We start from the raw sequence: 16,081 nt of genomic DNA, 5'->3' as shown, positions 1-16,081 counted from the left end.
TCACCCAGTGCAACAACAACTAAATAAAGCTATTTAGTGCAATACAACAACCTACAGAGGAAAGATGTTCACAAAGAGCCAAGCATGGTGTTGTCAATAGCTATATTATCTGTTTATACAAGTCAGCTTTTTACCACACCCATTGGAAATCCCATCACATCAATTCAGATGGTAACACATACAAAAGTTTATTCTTAAACAGTTCTTCATGTGGTTCAACAAGTTGCAACAGAGACAAAAGCTTAAATGGCTCAGCAATGCACTGCAGTGCCTTCATTCAGAAATGCAAGAACATTGTCTAACCACATGCTATGGATCAGTCCTCCCCTCTACTGCAGATAAACTCCTAAGAAGTTGCCCTTTTCCAACATATTTGAGCAGATAAAGGCACACAAATGAATCTCTGACTGCTTAGACAAAGTAAGCAGTTCTCAAAGCTCCTACAGCTGTTTTATTGCCTGCTTGCAGATAAACACACCCATGATTCTGTGCTCCATTTAATGGCAGGCTTCCAATTGTAGCTAGGATTTTTTTTTTTCTTTTGAGCCAGGCTAGCAAGCAATTAGATTAACTAAGAACTGCAGGGGTAGGAATTATAATTCATGTTAGCATCAGTGATATTGGACAAGATAGCGTCTTGTCCAACAGTCTAGAAATCTGATCAAAGGAAAGAAGAGTAGGTAGCTAAATAACTCTTAAAGTTACTTTTACATTATTAAGATCATCAAAGACTTCCATCTGGAGTTGTAAAGCTGTTGCTTGTCTTGAGTGATTGGCTTCTACTTGTATCAATACTTCTTGCAAGTTTTTATACATTATAGCCTGCACAGTTCCTCTGCACAAAAATTACAATGTTACCTTTAGTCTCCCATGGATTTAAACAAAACACGCAGCTCCACCCACTAGAGGAGTAAGCTGGATAGTATAACACAACTTAGATACAGTATCATGTTAACTTCTGCGTAAAGTCAGTCTTCAAACACAGAATGGTTACCTTCAGATCCAGAAAAATAAGAGAGAAAATCAAGTGCCAGCTCAAAAAGCAGTTTTGATCTCCAGGGACAATATTTTCAGGGAGGAATCTTTGCAAATACACGTTAGGAAAGAAAAAAAACCAAAAAGCAGGAATCCTTGATCTGTCTTTATTAGTCTTTCTTTTGTCCTCCTATTTACTATTTCAGCCAAATAAATGGAGCTTAAAAAAAATCCCTTATCGGTTTTATCCCTCACTCAACTGAGATGACTCTTCTTAAGCTGTCCTATTCCTCAGTTGGCTTTTTCTTACAGAATAACTTGCTCCAAACCAATCAAAGCATGTTTCCTTACATATCTATTCCATTGGTCCTCTACATCCCTCCCCAGTACAATAATCCCAAGGTTCATACACTAAGGGAGAGCAAAAAAGTGGCCAACAGAACAGCTGTGTACCATCCAAAAAGGGCAACAGACACCCAACTTAGATTGCTTTCTTTCCTTCACCGTGGATCACAGAGTATAGAATTCCCCATATTTAGCCAGCACCAAATACTGAAGAAATTTATAGAAACAATCATATCCAAGACACATACATCTCTGTCAAAATGTACCCAAAACTGGCGAAGAGGCCAAAAATGAACAAAGAACACATGATCAGTCGCATGGTCTTAGACAAGATGACCAAAAGAAGTCAAGAAGCTATTCCATTCATTTTAATTCCTTGGAGTCTCGTAAATGCAACGTAAATGAGAACAGACCAGGAAAAGCATTACACCAAAGTCACATCATTACAGGCACAAGTTTAGCTGGCATCCTCTTCACTGCTACACATAAGGCTGAATGCAGGCCTTGTGAATATGCAGTTGTCCTTAACAGGCGGACTTTGATTTGCTGCAGACATTTGTTTGAAGGGGTCTAGTTAAACATAGCTTTCTATTTACAGATAGCTGGTACAGTTAGCATAGTTGGTCCTAGTTAATAAGTAGAGATAGTGGTGCCTTTCATCAATTGCAAAACAATTTTTATTGTCAATTTTATAGCCTACATAAAACTAATACATCAAATCTAAATCCTAGTTCATTTCCTTTCCTTTAAGAGAAGATTACATAAAGATTTGAAAGTCTGTCATATTTACCTCATTACCCACTCACTTTTAAAATGAGTTATTTTCTTCCCTGAAGACTACTTTATATAATAAGCATCAATTACAACTGCTAGCTGATACATTATCGCACCGCCCTTACTCTATTAACAGAGCTAGAACTTGATACATCTGAAGGAACAAGAGTAATTTAACTGCAGCATGTGAGCTGCCTGCACAATACTAAGAACTAGTTAATATGCTCTGACCAAAATACTTCCAGAGAGGCAAAAATTATCAATTACTTACTGACCAATAAAGAAAATTTTACAGTGGAAACTCATATTGCTCTAAACAACTATTTTTTACTGGAAGAAATTAATGCCTGTACTACTCTGCACTTTACACTTAGTATATATCACCTCTAGAAACACAATCCACAACTTATTTCACGCTGAAGTGAAAATCTATGGTAATTATTTGACAGTATTTCCTAAAGTGAGTTAAAAAATTCTCCAAAGTTTTATAATTTCCCAAAGCGTATCAAAACTCTGTTGCTTCATGTGACCTACAAATTACAAATTCAATTTTCTAAGAAAATGCAAGAACAAGAATTTTGAAAAGTGGCAACATATTTCACATTCAAGGACCAAGAATAATCTTATTCAAAAGTATGTTGCAAAAATATCCCAAATTCAACCAGCTACTTGTTTATTGAATCCCATAGTTTCAGTTTGGTTAACAAGCACAAAAGTATACTTCAGAATGCATTGTTTGAAAATAGCACTAGCACACTAAGTGCTAAATATCTGGAAGACACCTCTCAAATGATTCAGATATTTCTGCAACAAAAGCCTTCCTAGAAAAGGAGGGAAGCAACTCCAGGCAAACAGTATCTAACCCTCCCAGCATCTGGTTCTAATTACAACATCCAAACCAGATCAGCAGAAACATCCCATGACCCAGAGATTGATAGGATATCCGAGGACACAGATAGAACGCAATACCAGCTGCTTTAAGAACTAGAGAATAAGGAAGTTTTAAAAGTTAGATGAGCATTATTGTTGTGTCATCAAGTTGACTGGTGTTCTATTACAGTTTAAATGCACAATAGCCAAACTCTGCACAAAGTAACATCAGTATTTTATTCAGGTAAAACAAGTATTTCAAATGTTAAATAACCACTACAAACTTTAAGTAGTAGACTAGAGAAAGAGAAGGAATCCAAACGTTCAAACCTATCTTAGTAATGAGTAATCTCATTAGAAAACGAAACAGGCCTCATGAAACTCAGCCTCATAACAAGTTAGAAACTTTCACAGCAAGTATTTCCCTATGTCCTGAAAATAATCCTTTGTTATAAACATGTTGAACTAGGAATTAAGATTTGAAGCTTTCCATGAGTTTATCAAGCAATTAAATTGCATTCAAGGTTTCATAAGAATCCTTCTTTCCAAAGCTTTCTAGGGTACACCTTAGCAGGTGCTTATGCCTCCCACACCCACAGAACAAATTTACTATGGTGACTGACTACACATATACTAACAAAAGTAAAGGGTAGAAGACTGACTTCACTTCGATCTCTCTCCAGAAGCAAATTTCCTCAGGCAAAAGGCCCAAATTTCCCAGCTCCTTGAGACAAGTACTTCAAATCATAACCATACCCAGGCACTTCAACTGGAAAAGCCAACCAGTGAACTCTTCACCCAGTAACAGAGGCCCATCCATCCCATAAATTATATTGAGTTGTTATAAAGAATACCAGTTCCCACATGCCCACAGCTTTATACTCCTAAGACATCATCAGAAGAATTGCAATTTCTCCAACAAGGAGTCACTAAAACACAAGAAACAAGTTCACAGACTTCCAGAGGTTCCACAGGGTCTTAGTGCCAAATTCTGGGCATGACCATGAACTAGACTGCACTTTCTGAAGTGAGAACAGATACGTATTTCATATGCTTTGAGTCATCATTTCAGCATTTTCTTACTAAAGGCCTCTTTGGCTTACTGCAAGATGACTTCTGGGGAAGTACTTCCATAAGGAAATTTCTTGAAACCCACATGGAGCAGCACATGAAAACCCTGACAAACTGAACAACAGAAACAGTCTAGAACAAATTGAAAGTCTTAAGATTTCAAACCCTGTAGTGTACTGAAAAGAAAACAAAGCAGCTACATCACTGTCCACATAAACAGCTGACAAAACATACAGCCCTTAAGCCCCAGTATGTGTATCTGCAACACTGATATAAACTGAAGCTCCAACAGTCTGTCTGATATTTCCATGTCCTTTCTCCCAATAGCACCAGTGCAACTATTAGGTGGCACAGCATTTAAGAATATGCTCTAGACAAAAACTAACCTATACTGTTTTTTGATACCTAAACAAGTCTTCTGGTACTAAAGACAGCCCAGAACAACACATAGCTGAGCACAGAGAGAGCAAAACTACAGCACTTCCAGCCTATAAACATCGTGGCAAAACAATGCAAGTGTTCTAGGGTTCCTCAACCATAACACAGCAGCTGTTGAAGACTTCTCACTTTTTTCAAGTTATGTGATGGCTATTACAAAACACTGGGAAGAATTCTAGATACTTGCAATGGTTTATCTGTGTCACCACTGAATCAGGAACAGATGTCAGAGACTCAGATTAGAAAGCTAAGAGGCTAGAAGCCCTGCATTTATTCAGACCTCTTCTTTTATACACTGGTTCACTACAGGTGGACCTGATTGGTCATTTAATCAACACATTTCACATGACTGGCTAATTAAGAAGATAACCTCTTTATGAGAAAAACAACTTATTAAAAACACCACCTGTAGATGATTTATCATTTGATTATCATTCTTTCTCTCCAGGTCCCTAAAGCTTCCCAGACCAATTCATGGGAAAGCTTATCTAGCTTTCTCTCTCTCTGACCAGACTGTCATATTCACATATCTGGACTGATCCAAAGATGAGCAGGAAGAGCAGCAAACTAAAGCCCACCACCAAGGTTAACACAAGGTTAAAGCTTGGTTTCATAGTTCAACAGACTAAAGTTACACTGTGAAATAATTTTGATTATATACACATTCACACAAGAGTCTAGAATAGTGCTCCTGCTTCTACAAGTTTAGTATGTGGCTGGTGCCCTCTCAGTCTATTGTAATCATTGAGGGCACTTAGCTTTCTAAGGCTGACAGTGCTGAAGTGCTTTAACACAAAGGGTAAGGATCATGTCTTCTTTCATATTCAATTTGTAAACAAGAAGATCTGTAATCTAGCATATTAACAGAAGGCATTTGTTTTGTATTGATTTAAGATTATACACCATGAGGAGAGAATTAACAGTCACAGCAGACACGATAGAATAATGAAGAATTACAACTACATGCCACTAGCCTGTCAAAGCTAGCCACAGACTTGTATGGATTCAGAGGGAAGGCAGACAAACAGGTACTATGGTACTACAGCTGATTTTTTACCATCAAAGGCTGAAACAGATGAGGGGGACATCTGTGGAAGAGCCTCCCACATCAGTTATCCATAATCAAAAGTCAAGTTACATTAATGGGAGATGCATTTGATATAGAACAAAGACACTCTTCCCAACCCCCATCCCCCAAAATGTAAGAGTCAACGTACAGCCTACAAGGATGAATTTTAGCAATGCAGAATCAGCAGCTCAGGTTCTTAACTTGTGCTATTCGAATATGAACTCAGTGAAACATTTCAAGGACACATTTAAGTTAGTGTCATCTAAGATATACAAGATACAGCTATTTTTATCCTCTGTTTCAAGTACAAGAAAGCACATCTGAAAGCTAACTTTTGATTAATAAGGTAGGCTTCACTGACACTTGCACAGGGCTGCTTCTTCCAGCTGTTCTAGAAAGCAACAAGAACGGAGTTCCCTTGAAGGCGCTATGCCAGAGCTTGCAGCTTCAGCAGGACACTTTTAAAAGCAGTTCACAAGCACTGCATTCAAAACTTGTCCACAGTATATTCAGTATCAAAAATTCAGGGGTTTTTGGTCAATCATATTTCAAAAGGAATCTCAATCACATTATGTCCTTTTTGCACTGGCACATCTATACATCAATACAGACTATAGAAATTTTAGGAAGATTTAAATGTAAGCATGTTGACTTGGCTTGATGAAGTAAATTCTTTGAGAAATGTCTGAAGGTGGCTTCCCAAGACATTCTTGAAAAAATATAAGTTTTCCTCTAACACAAGTATCTTTTTAACTGTTAAAAACCCTAGTCTTCCTTTAGAAGTTCAGAATGTCAGATTCTGAACTTCTAAAGTTCTGATGCGCATTTTCTAGAAACAGCACATATTTGCATGGTCATTTTTACAGCCAGAAAGAATGACAGTCAAGATCCATATTGACTAAACATAAAACTGCACCCAGACAGTTTCACTGCTCTACAGGCAGGAAAGTTAACTTTTGACAGAGAAATCTAGAAACAAATGGTATATGCAAAGCAAAATAATCATTAGGCTCATGGCAGACTGCACCAAACAATCTTAGGAATCTATAGAAGGGATGCAGACAGCATCCCTTCTATAGGTTAGGACTCCATCTGGTAGAAGCAGCCTTGCTGTTTTGCAGGCTTCTCTTGTCACACCAAGACAAGTTCTGATGCTGATAGCTCACAGAATTTATCCTGCTCAAACAACTACTTTTCCCTGTTAGCCAGTCATAATAGTACTATGGTGAAAACTCACATGAACACCCTTAAATTCTTTCAAGTATTAGTACGGACAGAATGAACACAGGAGCCTTGTTTGAGTAACACTCCTATGAAATTCTTGAAAAAGTCTAAGCTTTCACAAAAAGCATTTTCAAGGCAGGCACTTCCATAAGTCAGTGCCTAGGTGAATGAAGTTTGAGCAAAGACTGAGTAGGAATACTGCAATACACTATCCTTCACATCTCAGGCTAATAAAACAGCTTCTAACAATGAAGGATGCAGGAAACAAGTGCTCCAGCAGATGCAAGCACATTTACATCAAAGGCCACAGCACAAGTGGTGCAAGCGCACAGGACTGAATGCAGAGCATTAACGAGAGACACTAAGAAGCAGGTACTACCAAGTTCTCAGTCTCCTCTTCACAAATACAGGCAACCATTCTCTCTCCCCACAGGCAGACTGCATCAATACACCAGCCAAATGGAACCTAATGAAATACGAGCACGTTGGATTTTGCACTTCAAAATTTTCCTTTTGTTCCTCTAAGGAACCATGCAGCTGCAGCAAATTTCTTCATTCATCTTATGACTTTGCCATCTGTTTTACCACCTAATTAGAAATGCACAAGATGGTTTTTTTTTTGTAGTACTATTGCAAGAGCATTACTTTTGCAGCCACATTTTGTTCTGGCAATGTCTCCTGTATATATCCTATGCAGTGCAAATTTCTCCTCCAAAAATCGTAACTTTTCTGTTTTATTCAGAGAAAAGTGATGTCATATGCATGGCTCACTGAATGAGACTGGTTTGTGAATACACAAAAACCTTTTGAATAGGTGATTCAAGAACACAAGTGGTTATAGACCTGATACTTCACAGTAATACATCACAAATAAAACCATAACACTGCTAGGTGGATCTCTTCCCATTTTTAGATGACATTTATCTCAAAATTGTTAGATATATGATTTTGCAAATTGATAGAATTACTCTAATGACCCAAAAGACCCAACTGGGCAATGAATTGTCTTTTAGCTCAATATATGCTTGCCAATCATGACACACTATAGACTTTCACGGCTATTTCACATATTATGGGCATTACATTTGCAATGGCTAGAAACAGAAGGCATTCATTTCATTAAATTAATATGAAATTATTAATATTCACATAAATTTAACAATTTTCACAACAAGTGCCAGTGCAAGGTGGTTTTCATCATTTCCTGCTTAAAATACCGATCACACTTTTCCTGCAGTACCACAGAAGGAATTTTCAAGCTGAATGTTCACAAATTTAAAAATTGCCTTTTGCTCCTGTTTCAATTCTTACAGCTCTTACGATGCACAAAGTAACTTGGAACTGTTAAATGACTTTACAAGAATGTAAGTGTGTATGTTTCAAGTTTTAACAGAACAGTCTATCTAAAAAGAGTTCTTTACAAAGCAATGTATGTTAAAATCATAGATCAATTTCAGAACACAGGAGCAAGCATGACATTAATTTCTGACTATCTGGGGAACCAAGCAAATCAGCTATCAAAAACTTCTGATAAACAGCCTAAAAATTAGGTTTTTAATCATACTTCAAAGGCAAAGACTCTTGGAAAAGGCGCCGTTAAGGTGGATGGGTCTCAAGTGTGTCTCTCTTCCTATGACCTAACATGGAATGCAAAAGCTAAAGGCATGCCAGCAGTGGTCAAACTCAGTTTATTTTAAAGGCCAGTCTCTCCACATAAAAACTACTATAGAAGTCTGTCTACAGTGAAATCCAGTATCTTTATCAACATTTAATTAATTTAATTCTACACATGTTACAACGTTAAACAGTACCAAGTGTGAGCTGCTTTCCTTTCTGTACACACAACCTTTTAAATTCTTGTGAGAAGTATGTGATCTAATACCTTTTCAATGTTGCATGGTTTTCTCTGGCCTAAGAAACCTTCACTACCTCTGACTTATGAAAACATTTTCTTTTCAGCTGGTCACTTGCAAGCCTTCAATTCAGTGACAGTACTCGTATTAGCATCGTTCACCACAGAGTCAGAAGCTAATTTTACTGCTTTTCTCCTTGAGGGGTTTATTTCTTTTACCTTAATGCACATGCAGTCAGAGTCCTGCATAAAGTCTGGAAAACTTAGCATTATTAAAATCCATTCCTGTTGTTCACAGATGTTGACTTAGTTTGTAGTAAAACTGGAATTACGTTCCAGTTTTAATATCTCCTTCAAACCCCTGACCATCTAACTATGACATTCTGACTGGGTTAGGTTTCATTATTTTATCATATTGTATTTCATTGTTCATACTATCTTAAAAGAAATCCTAGTACTTGGCTACAAGATTGTTTCTGTTTCAGTTTTCCCTCAGAGAAACATATTTCCCCCCGTATTCGTAAAAATACTCTTCTCTCCTAAAAGTGTAGTAAAACTTATTAGAAAGATTACAATATAAAACTTCACTCCTCAAATAACAGACTGTTTTCCTCAAATCTTCCAAACTACTCTTAAGAGCATTAGATCTTAAGGCTGCTTTTGCAATGCTCTTCAAATTCTCCAATCTGAAGAAAATCACAAACTCTGCTTGTTATAATAAACATGGTCTCAGTTCTAACTCGTACATCTTGCAGAGAATATTTTTGTTTACTTCATTCCTCTATCTGCTTTGACTCAAACTTCACAAGACAGCTAATACGACACAGCTTAACTTTCACTTAACTTTTAGAAAAAGATGCTCTTCTACTGAAATTTAACATGTACTAAACAAAGCTACCTAAAAAGAAACAACTTTCTCATTAAGATCCAATGAAAATTATTGAAGAGGCAGGACAGTGAAGAAATTTCTCAAAAATCAGGACCTCCTAAGGTTTCAGAATTATTCCAAACTGAAACATTTCATTCACATCTCACTCTGGTTCTGGGGCAAAGAAGAGCCAAGAAATTCCAGCATTTTTGTGAATGGCTGCACGATACAATCTTTAAATGGAATTGTCACTCTAAGCCCATCAGTAAACGAGTAACTACATGGCCAAAATTAGTGATCCACAGGGAGACAGTTGCATGGTTGTACACACACAGGCCTTCCTAAAATATTTTGTGAATTAGCTACTGGCCTCTCCAACATCATCAATCTAAAAATTAAAACCTCTCATGCTCTCAACACAAGTAAAACCAGTTGGCAATGCCTGCAATGGGATTTCTTAACAAAGCACAGAGGCATTTAAGATATGGAATATATATAGGTCCAAACTGAGTATTCTCCCCTAAAAACAGAAGCATAAGGATAAAAAGTTTAAATAATGACTTAAGATCCAAGTTATTATCATTATTTTTTTATAAAAGTCCTTCATGTTACACTATATGCTACAATAAATTGAGAACTGATGCAAACCAAGTTAATAATTCAGATGAGCAGCCTTCTTGTTCTTTATCAGTACCTTAACTTTTCATTATTTTTATTACCACAGTCTTCATTAAATAGGGAAAAACAATCAACTACTCCCATTCATTTCACACATCTCAAATTAGTGAGTCTCTTCCTACAGGGTACTCTAGGATGTTCCAGAATACCTGGAATTAATGATGAATGTTACCTGTAGCTATATTTTCTTTCTTACAATACTAACCATTTAGTAACTTTTTAGATGGTAAACTTGCTGAATTGAAAGCAGTTTCTGATATTTAGTCTAATACATCTGCTCCTTAAATTCTGAGTGACGACACTGGATTGTATAGAGAAGGAGTCCAGAGTACAGTGCTTTCTTTCTAGGTTAAGTTTCCCTGATTTATTATATACTTCTACTGAATATGAAGCCTGGAACCTCAAAGCCATCAGGTCAAATCAGCAGCAGACAAAAAAAATGCAGTCTGGACCAGTAAAGAAAGATGCTTTAATATATCCCTCATGCAGGCCCGTGCTGTATCATTGACTTCAATATGTAAACTACATCAATGTGAAATAAATTTCACATTCATTTTCAAATCAGTAACAACTTAAAAAATGTTAACTTAATAAAAATCAGAGAATTCAAGTTGTGATAAAGATCATTAAGCTACTAGTCCTGACCCTACTGACCAGTCACTGAAGCATGGCAATGAACTCTTAATTTGGACAATATAAATTTTGACCTTACAAAAATCAGTTCTCATGAGTGTGCAGTGTTATTTCTTAAAATATGAGTGTTCTGAGGATTGAAATGAAGCTTATGTGCAAGTTACGCTACATAGGTAAAATTAATTCAGGTGTTTTAGTGTGCAAGAACTTTACGACTTAGAGGTGTCATCCCAAAATAGCTCTTTCACACAACAGTCACTTGGATTCAGTGATTGGATTCACTGATTTTGCTTACTTTGGTAAGAAAAGGTAACAGGGACAGATAGATGCTTAATGATGAGTTGCTACCAGCCTTGCTTTGAGTAGGGCCTTCAGGTCCATCTACTCAAACATCTCACATTGTATGACCTCACCCATCAAGTGTGAGTTTTATGACTGACATAGCATGCCCACAGACGTCTGTCACATTAATACTGTTTTCCTGTCTGTATAATTTCTTCTATTTTGAGGTCTGAAATAAATCCCACAGGGCAAAGTGTTGCTGGTATTAACTACTTCCGTGTTAAAAGCCTTGTCAGGAGACTCAGCCATACCAACAGGACTACACTGCAACATCTTGAATTGACAGACCTCCTTTACTCTACACTGCCTGATGGTCTTGAATGGGAGGGAGTATTAGCAAAGAGAAGGAATGTACCACACATAGTTGGCTTTTTACTTTCTTCACAGATGTTTCATTTTTGCATGACTTCCATGTTTACTGCAATCTATTTCATGTTGACAAAAACATTTCTGCCTGCCTATATGTAGGTGCTATACGTAGAGCATTCTCAGACTCTCAGAAGCAAGGATCGGAGTTAAAGATCAAGTCTTACAGTAGTACAGAAGGCTATTAAATTTGCAGAAATACTTGTTTGCTGGTACAGTATATTTACATGCAAATTTTTAATGAAACCTTGTGGGCCACTGCACCAGACATTTCCACACTCTTGCATCAAATGATGTAAACATACTATTATAGAGAAAAATACAATGCATTATACATACATACAATGTATGAACTTAACTGGTAGGAATTCAATGTACATTCTAATTACTTCAACTAAGGAGCCAACATCACAAAATCGGCATCATCAATTCCACTGAAGTAACAATTGCAGAGTTACCACACAACCGACTCTACATCTCTTGTTTGTTCTACCTTCTTTACATTCTTGGCTCCTCTCCGTAACAAAGTGATTACAGCATAGCTTACTTTGAATTCTCCGTAGTAACTGTCTATGTCATTTAACATCTTCAACATACCTTTCTCTGTTATTACCCCTCTGTGCAAAGTCTGGACGCTTCAGTGTTGCCAATCTATTGTCCCAAAGGTGCTAGGAATTTTGATAAGAGACAAACTGAATCCCAAACAAAATATGACTAGTAAATATTAAGCCCCCCCTCTGGGCAAAGGTAATGAATTCTTTCACTGGTTCATTCTAAGGCAGCATTACTTAATCTATACTACATTTCTTTCCAACTTGTTCCTACCTTTCAATCTCATACTGTTTTTTCTAAGGGAACTTCAGATTTTTTTTTTCTGCAGTAAGTCCCTAGGGCTCTAATCTATAAGCCTAACCTGATGATTATGGTTTGTACAACTACCAAAGGGATTCAACAAGCAGCTGTAACCACTGATAAATCTTTGGGCTTTAGGTGCTGACTATGACTCACAATAGTTAAGAAAACAGGACGAGGAGCAAAACAGGATTCAATAATCCCCTGGTCTGCAAGGTACATTTGCTGTAAAGCAACTCTAAGTTATTTATATCCACAATGACTATAACCAATTTCAGATTCTGCAGACAGTAAGCCTTAAAAATAACTTTTTATAACTATCCTGAGAACTGATTTTAAGTACTGCAACAGACTAATAAAATGTAACAATTTCTTCCCCACTTAGCAAGTTATAAAATGCAAAATATTTTGCAGAACATTTAGTGGACACACATAATACCAACTGGTCTATTTTCTTAGTTCATTACATAAATTCTTCCTAAGGTAGAAAGGAAGGTTAATGCAGTTGTCCTGTAATTGTGTGTTTGAGGCAGGCAGCCTACAATATGTTCACAAGAATGCTGTCACTAGCCTACCAAACCACCTTGTTCACATAAAAGAGATTTCAATTTAGATGCAAAGTAATTTCCATAGCTTGAAGCTATTAGAAGTTTACTGGAATCTGGCTATAAGCACTTTCAAGGGGGTGGGGAGTTCCCTGTCTAGAAGACATACTATCAGCCACTGATTCCCAGGACCACTATATCCTACAGTACTCGCTAGGATGGCAAAGCAACCAAATCTAATCACAAAGTTAAAAGATTTTTCTCATATAATTATTTTTTCTTCAGTTGTAAAACTGCAGCAAAAACAATGCTGTTGTCAGTTGGCTGAAATGAAGTGCCTAAACAACTTTTCACATAAGACACTGTATCTACAGTATCCTTTGATATCGGAGACTGCCATATATCAGTTTCTAAGATAGCAGCATCTTTTCCCCCAGCAATTATCCTCTTCCAAGACAGACACACTTGAAATTTAACAGGAGCAAAACCACTTTTCAGACAGAACACCTTTGTTTCAGGGTAATCCCTCAGAAAAAGTAGATACAGGGATGTCAGTGCATGACTTAGTAACTGAGCTTAAGAACACAACTGTTCTTATGGCAACTAGAAGTCAGTCTGAATACAGAACACACATGGACCACTGCAAGGTCTCCAACTACACTTATTTAACAGTCTTGTGCTCCTCCTTGGTCACCTTTATCCAGTACCGCCTTATCCTCACAGCCACATCTCTCCCTGCCCCACTTCCCCATGTCCATCCCTTCCCCTCAACAGCTATTTCTATGGGTTAGTTATGAAAAGAGTACATGACCACAGGTTACAGATGTTACAAAGAATTCACAGCTAGGACACATTCCAGTTTTCACTTTCATGGCTAAAGATTCCTTAAGGTCTAAAAAAAAAAAAAAAAAAAAAAAAAAAACAATGTTATTACAACAATGTCAAAGAACACACAACTCAAAATACTTCACCTTAGGATGGCTGTAATCTTTCCCTCACTCAAATTCAAAAGAGCACTAAAAAGGAAAGACTGAGATCAAGGAATTTGCAATAGTGGAGCAGTACACTCACCATCCAGCAACACAGCTTATTTAACCTCACAGTTGACCTCTCATGCAGTGGACTGAAGGCTTTTTTTGATATTTTTGTGCAACACTATGTCATATTCTCCTATTTCTACAGGAAAGAATAAAGGGTAAATATAACTAGCACTATCAATTTCTCAAATTTCCACCATTTGGAGGTTTCCACAAAAAACGTTTGACAAACTGTCATGCAAACACAGACTGAAGGATTTAAATCCACATCAGAGACTGACACATCAAACAGTTGTTCTTCACTCTATTAAGAATGCTCACAGTTTCCCAGGACTTAAATGATGAGGTACATACTATTAGATTAATAAGTCAGCCAAAAAGAAGTGGATTTTTAATTAAAAATCCAGTTATAATCACTACTAATTACCCTGAAAACTAATAGAAGAGCAGGATCTTCTCCCAGCACAGCCCCTTTCGCAGGAGCTCCTCTCTTTCCAGTTTAACTTTCAGTGGAAAAGACAAAGAACAGATCTCTCTCACTGATAGGTTATAGAGAGATCTGAACATAAAACTGTATGTGAACTGAAATGCCAGCAGAGGCACATTTTGCTTACACTTGTGGAAGTGTAATGTTTTGCAGCACAGAATGCAAGTCTCTTTCTAATAAGAACTGGAAATGCAAGTATGAAACAAAACATCAGGGTCATTTTGAGTCTGAAATAAAAACATTTTGGCAATCTTCCTGCCAGAACGCTTTGGGGATGCTACAAAACAAACACGCAGATCGCTCTTCAGGTGGCTCTTGGGATACCTATGGCCCACTTAACATTTTCATTTTAAAGACTCAATTAAGGAGAAGGAGCTGAAGCTATTAACTTCCATTTACAAGAAACCCAAAAGCAAACACCAAATCGCACACCCAATCAAATGGGTGAGCATCGAAAGGCTCTTTCGTTTGGGGAACTTAATAGCATACTTCGTACTTCTCCCTTGTGTTACAAGCAAACACAAGATCTAGTTACCAGCAACTACAGAAAAGCCCAGCACATGAAAGTGGGCAGCTATTAAATGTTACAGAAGCCCTGTTCTTACTCACTCTAGAAACCGCAGCGCACACATACACGCACAGGGTCTCCGGCACCCGGCCGGGGCAGGAATCGCCGCTGCAGCTGCAGCCGCCGCCACCCGGTCCCGCTGGGCGAGCGCCCCGACCCCCTTCCGCGCCAGCCCCGGGGCGCGGCCCCTTTGTTCGGGGTGCCGCCGCGGCCGCGGCCGCGGCCCGCCCTCCGCAGGTACGGGCGGCGCCCGCCACCGCCCCGCAGCCCCGGGAAGCCGCTCCCGCCCCCCGCCGCAACAGGCAGCCGGACCCCGCCGCGGCCCCAGCGCCCCCTCCCCACCGTTCCCGCGCTGGGCGGGCTGCGGCCGGAGGTCGCCAAGGTCGACGCCCGTAACCTTCAGGGAGCGGCCACCAGGCCCCTGCAGGAGGTTCGGGGCGCCGCCCGTCCGTCCCCACACCCCGGGATGGGGCCGGCAGGCGCACACCGCCGGCCGGGGACGGCGAGGCGGCAGCCGCACCCCGACACTAATTCCCGGGCGGTGCAGAGCGGCGGGCACGGAGCCGCCGGAAGCCCTCGCCCGCACGGCAGCTTCCCCCACACCGGAGAACTCCCCCGACGCGAGCGGAGCCCGGTCCTTGCGTTCCCCCGAGCCCCAGCCCCGGCGGCCGTGGTGGTGGCAGCTTCACCCTGGTCTGGTCTGGTCCGGTCCGGCCCGGCCCGGCCCGGCCGCGCACCGCCATCTCACCTGCAGCGGTGGTGCCGGCGGCGCGCGCACCGCTGCCCGCCCGAAGAGCGCGCGGGGAAGGGCGGAGCGCGCGAGGTGAGGCCCTGGCACCGCCCCCGCGCGCACGGCCGGCGGCGCGCGCGCTGCCCGGGGCGGTGGGCGGGCCCGGCCGGGGCGGGGCGGGGAGCGCCGCCGCAGGGGCCTCAGCGTCGTCACCGGGTGCGGCCCGGCCGGCCCCGCCCCGCGGGCGGAGGGCGGTGTCAGGCGCCGAGGCGCGCAGGCGCAGTGCCGGCCAAGGCGGAGCGGAGCGGCACGGCCGGGCCTGGTTCCCGGAAGGGGGAGGCTGCTTCCGTCTGAGGC

The 16,081-nt window shown here is 40.0% G+C and overlaps 1 protein-coding gene across 1 annotated transcript in view; it reads right to left on the bottom strand.

Moving 5' to 3' along the window:
• The window catches only part of RALA (RAS like proto-oncogene A), a 30,431-nt gene extending 14,579 nt beyond the window's left edge, over window positions 1–15,852 (bottom strand). The window contains exon 1 of the mRNA XM_059849712.1: window positions 15,743–15,852. The gene's annotated coding sequence lies outside the window, so the exon portion shown is untranslated. The remainder of the gene's footprint in view (window positions 1–15,742) is intronic.
• Between the last annotated feature and the right edge of the window lie 229 nt (window positions 15,853–16,081).

Source organism: Haemorhous mexicanus, chromosome 1, assembly GCF_027477595.1.
Source record: "Haemorhous mexicanus isolate bHaeMex1 chromosome 1, bHaeMex1.pri, whole genome shotgun sequence".
In the NCBI taxonomy this organism is placed as follows: Eukaryota; Metazoa; Chordata; class Aves; order Passeriformes; family Fringillidae; genus Haemorhous; species Haemorhous mexicanus.
Note: the sequence above shows the minus strand (reverse complement) of the source record. Positions and strands in the feature narration are given on the sequence as shown.